The sequence below is a fragment of the Ceratotherium simum genome, chromosome 23 (assembly GCF_057802395.1).
Source record: "Ceratotherium simum simum isolate JZ-2026a chromosome 23, ASM5780239v1, whole genome shotgun sequence".
Classification (NCBI taxonomy): Eukaryota; Metazoa; Chordata; class Mammalia; order Perissodactyla; family Rhinocerotidae; genus Ceratotherium; species Ceratotherium simum.
In genome coordinates, this window is record NC_141922.1 from 16,637,202 (window position 1) to 16,642,836 (window position 5,635).

Genomic DNA, 5,635 nt, shown 5'->3' on the forward strand with positions numbered 1-5,635 from the left:
CTTTTCTCTTTCAAAGCCCATTCCAAATGCTACCTCTGGCATTACTCTGCCCTGCACAGCAGCACGGTATAGATGCTCTGCATTCAAATGCAGGCTCTGCTATGTAGGAGCCATGTGCTCTTGTGCAAACTCTCATTACCCTTTCTTTTCCAATCTGGAAAACAATGAGGAGTAATCCTAGTACCTATTACAAAGGTTCATTGTGAGAATTAAAGAAGTCTAATACATGTACAGTCTCTGGAATAGCACTTAACATGTAGTAAGCACTGCACCAGTGTTAGCGATGGCTGATGGTTGTGTATGGGTTTCCTTTGTTCCCTCCTCTGGGAATCATGTGTCTCTACAATAGCATAACGCCCTTTCCAGGAGGAGCCCTGGAAAGATGTGCTAAGTAATGGATGTGACTAGAATTGGAAAGCCTGAGACAGCAGTGCACAGAGGTTCACGTGTGGGCTTCGAAGTCCCACAGCCCATGCTTGAATTCCAGCCCTGCTACTTACAAAGGGTGACTTTGGCAAGTTACTTAACCTCAGTTTCCTCATCTGTAAAATGGAGATTAAGACAGTTCCCACCCCAAGGATTTCTGTGCAGATAAGCAAGATAATGCCACGAGGAGTTCGTCAAAACGCAGGGGCTGGGGCACAGAGGGGCTGGTATTGCTCTTGTTAGCACACGGACTTGCTCTCTGAGGATTCACTGTCTCAGACGTGAGCTACGGAGAACAAAATAAAGAAAGAAGAGGGTCTTGGTGCCTTCTTCATCCCCTCTCTCTCCTACCGCAAAACAAAAAATCTCCTTACCTTAGTGGATCAGGTGGCTGTAGGGGAGGTAAGCTTCATGCACAGAGGACAGAAGTCCTTGCTCTGCCAAACACCATCTGTGTGGTCTTGCGCAGGTCACCGCGCATCTTCAAACCACAACTGTTGGTAAAACACTACACCAATTAAGTCATTCACATAATTAGTCTACTGGGCCTTCCTCGAAGAAAATAGCCAGGGAAGCTCATAAGCTTTGGTCCCTACACAAGCATTTATTGATCACTACTGTGTCCCGCCCTGGGTTAGATGCTAGAGATAATGCTGTGTGGGGTCTTCTAGTAGTTCCCAATCTCCTCCAGGAGGCAGAGACTTAAACAGAGAACTACACTAAAGGGCACTGAGTGGCTAACGTGCATTGAATGCTTACTCTGAGCAAGGCCCCAGGCGAAGAGCTCTACAGAGATGCTCTCTTTCCACCTCACTACATCTCTATAGTGTAAGTATGATTATTGTCATGGCCATTTTACAGAAGCGGAAACTGAGGCTCAAATAGGTTACATAACTTACACAGAGTCACATAGCTAATCAGTTGCTCAGCAAGTACATAACTTACACAGAGTCACATAGCTAATCAGTTGCTCAGCAAGTGCAGAGGGTTCGTGGGAGAGAAGGCTTCCTGGAGGAGGTGATGTCCACATCTTGCAACGTGAGGAGGAGTCAGCAAAGGGGAGGAAGGTGTAAGAAGAGGGGACAGCAAGGGCAAGAGCCAAGGGAATAACGAGACCATGAACAATATAAAAGGGATATGATGACAGGTGAAGCTGGAAGATAGAGCTCAGGTGACTGAAGACTCAACCGCCAAGCTACTAATGATTGAGAGTTTTCTCTGAAAGGCAGCCAGGACCCATTGAAGGGATGAAAACAAGCGCAAGACATGATCAGATTTGCAATTTTGGAAGCTCTGCTCACCTGCTCCCGTAAACATCCAAGCCTCATCAGGCTCCCATCTCCAGGAGGGAGTCCGCAAAAGGCGGTGGGCAGCTCTCAGCCGGTGGAAGGCCCATTTCCTTTACACCACCACGGTCTGAGCCTATTCCTTTGACTCCGTGCCATGTACTGGCCAAGCTACCTTATCTCTCTGCACCACAGTTTCTTCATCTGCAATGTAACGTAACAGCAGTTCTGTGGTCGGACTCTTATGGGGATGAACCTGGGATTGCATCTCTAGATGCCCGGTCCAGGACCTAGCGGATCAGACATGCTCAGTAAAGGAGCTTCCTTCCCTTCTCCTTTTCCTGAGATGCATGCTCCTCGTTCCTAAGCTGAAAATAAACAATTTATAAACATGTTCTTTGATTGGCCAAATGATTGATTGATTGGACCTTTCTTATTTTCCACAATCAGTAGTTTTAACAATTTATGAGCAACCTTGAAGGCCTCTGACAGGTAGAGATTTTGAATTTAGTTGAGACCTGGAACAGAATCGCAGAAGCAATGAAGCTGGTGAGAGGGGCAAGTCATTTAGCGAGTGAGAGTCTGACCATATTAGTTAGGTGAAGACTGAGCTGCTGGAACAAAGAGATCCAAAAATGCAAAGGCTTAAACAATACTGAGGATTCTCTTTCATGAAACAGTCCTGAGACGAGCTGTCCAGGTCATTGATGAGGCTCTGCTCCATGTGGTCATTCAGGGACCCAGGGTCCCACAGCTTGGTGCTCCACCATCTCCTAGACTAGAATATTGTTGCTGTCTGATGGTAAATTTGGGTCACCATCACAGCTGGGTTCCAGCTCTCAGAGCAAGGAAGATGTTTGCCCAGTGCCTTAAGTCTCAGACCCACAAGTGGCACACGTAACTTCCACTGGCAAGAACTCAGGCACATGGTCAACCTAACTGCCAGGAATGATGGGAAGGCAGTCTAACTGTCTGTCCACATGCCCAGCTACAATTCTAGTAAGAGGAAAAATGGAAGAATGGATTTAAGTAGCCAACTTACAAAGAGAATCTGCCTCACTGACTGACCATCAACCATATGCAGGATATAAAACTTTGTTGTAAGTCTCCATAGGTGGTTCACACATGCATTTTATTCACCCAACACAGGAGTTTACAATGTGGGGGAATTGATAGGCCATTAGGCAGGATACGCCCTCTCTAGTTCAGCTACAGACCGCACCACTCCCTGTTTTTATAACCCAGGCCAAATTCACAGTTATTTCATATTCTTGGTCCCTGTAGGCATTTGAATCTGGGGCCCCTGTTCTATAACATCAATAATAATAATAATTATTGAAGCTGGGATAATATCATTCAGATGTAATGACTGAGATTCATACTAACCATCTTGCCACTTATTGCATTCTATTCTGTGCCAGATCTTTTATCCCCATTTGCCTGCTGCTCACCAAAGCCCGTGTTCTTCTCTTCTTCCTGGGCACACAGCTAGACTACATTTCCCAGCCTGCCCTACAGCTAGGTGTGGCTGAGTTTTCTCCAGTGTAATATGAATGGAGGTATTACTCAGACCTGGCCCATGAGACCTCCATGCACTCTTTAACTTCCATTTAAATGGTTGGCTGAAAAGACCCCCAGGGTGACCTTGGAAGCCACATATTTAAGATGACAAAGCCACTGGAAGCCAGTATCCTCAAATAACTGCATGGAGCACAGCCACTACCAACTTGGAACCACCTTAGACTGTTTTATAAACCAAAACCATCCTTCTTGGGGCCAGCCTGGTGGCGTAGTGGTTAAGTTTGCACAGTCTGCTTCAGAGGTCCAGGGTTCACAGATTCGGATCCCAGGTGCTGACCTACACACCACTCATCAAGCCATGCTGTGGTGGCATCCCACATACAAAGTAGAGGAAGATGGGCACAGACATTAGCTCAGGGCCAATCTTCCTCACCCAAAAAAGGAAAAAAAAAAAGCACCCTTCTTGACCCCATGATACATTTGGGTCTATTTGTTACCGTAGTTAGCCTACCCTAACCAATACACTCCATTTTATAAGTGTAGCAATGGACACTCAGAGAGGTCAAGACATCTGCTCAGTGCCACAAAGATAATATGTGGGAACATAGGGATTCAAACCCAGACCCACCAATTCCAAAGCCTGGGCTCAAAACAAGTCTTATGACTTATTTTTTAGTCGGGTTTCTTCAGATATTATTTACATGCAACAAAATGGATCCTTTTTAAGAGTACCGTTTCATGAGTGTTGACAGATGCAGTCATGTACCCACCAGCACAATCAAGAAACAGAACATTCTGTCATCTCCGAAAGGTCTCCTGTGTTTTTTGGCAGCCAACTCCCTTCTCCTTCCCCTCCCTGCAGCCCCTGGCAACCACTGACCTGATTTCTGTCCTTATACTTCTGGGATTATATAGTATGCGACCTTTCAAGTCTGACTTCTTTCACCAACCACAATGATTTTAAGATCCACTCGTGTTGTTGCATATATCTGTAGTTTATTCCTTTCCTGAGTACATTCCAGTGCACGGAGGTACCAGTATTAGTTTATCCGTCCACCAGCCGATGAACATATGGGTTGTTTCCAGGTTGGAGCTGTTACAAGTGAAGCTGCTGTGAATATTCACATACAGGTATATGTGTGGACTTATATTTTCATTTTTCTAGGGATTTGTGGGTCATACAGAAAGCATATGTTTGACTTCATAAGAAACTGCCAAACTGTTTTCCAAAGTGGTTTCCCAGATTTTTATGAAGATGGCACTGAAAGTGAAAAAGGAAGCCCTGGTCTCTACCAAAACCTAATCCAGCGCAAAGGCTTTGAAGATGAGGAAGACAGCACTGAAAGGTGTCCAAAGCCACCAAAACAATGAAGATGCACGTGTCACCTACCTGCCAACAGCCCAAGCAATGTGCTCCAAAGGCAGCCCAAGTAACCTCGGAAGAGTATCCCCATGAAAAACTAGCTTGACAATTATGCCGTCATCAAGTTCCCCCTGACCATGAAGTTGGCCATGAAGCTCAGGGTCACACAGGTGTTCATCATGGACATCAAGGCCGACAAACACCAGATCAATCAGGCTGTGAAGAAGCTCTAAGACCTTGACTGGCCAAAGCCAACACTCTGTCCGGGTCTCACGGAGAGAAGAAGGCGTGCATTCAATCCTGGACTACAATACTTTGGATGTCGCAAAAAAATTGGGATCAACCAAACTGAGTCCAGATGACTAATTCTAAATATGATAAATTTTTTTTTACTATCTTAAAAAAAAATGCAGTTATCCTACCATTTTGCATACCCATCAGCAATGTGCAGGAATTCCAGTTGCTCTAAATCCTCACCAGCAGTTGGCATTGTCAGTCTTTTTAATTTTAGTCATTTTGGTGTCTACGTATTGGTATTTCATTGTGGTTTTAATTTTCATTTCCCTCACGGCTAATAATGCTGAGCATCTTTTCACAAAATTATTGGCCATTTGTATATCTTCTTTAGTAAAGTGTTTATAAAAAGTCTTTTGACCATTTCTTAATTGGATCGTTTGTCTTGCAAATATTTTCTCTCAGTCTGCGGCTTGTCATCTCATTTCCTTAATAGCATCTTTCAAACAGCATAAGTTTTCATTTTGATGAAGTAGAATTTATCATTTTTTTTCTTTTGTGGTTTGTGTTTTTGTTCTGTCATTTGTTTTCTAATGATTTAAAATTGTGTTTATGCCTCGTCCAGAGAGCTTTCTTTGCAAGACGAAAGTGGGTGATTTTAGAATGTTAAAAATGTTAAATCAACACATCAAAATTAGTTGGGTTTTTTTTGGCTGGGTTTTTATTTGGTGTATTGTGAATTTTGAAATCTTTGTTCATGACAATGGCCATCAAATGAGAAAGAAAAAATTAGGGCAATTTTAAA

General features: G+C 43.9%; 1 pseudogene; it reads left to right on the forward strand.

Annotated features, from left to right (window-relative positions):
* The first annotated feature begins 4,482 nt into the window (after positions 1-4,482).
* Positions 4,483-4,962, forward strand: LOC101389802 (large ribosomal subunit protein uL23 pseudogene; annotated as a pseudogene).
* Positions 4,963-5,635: the final 673 nt, after the last annotated feature.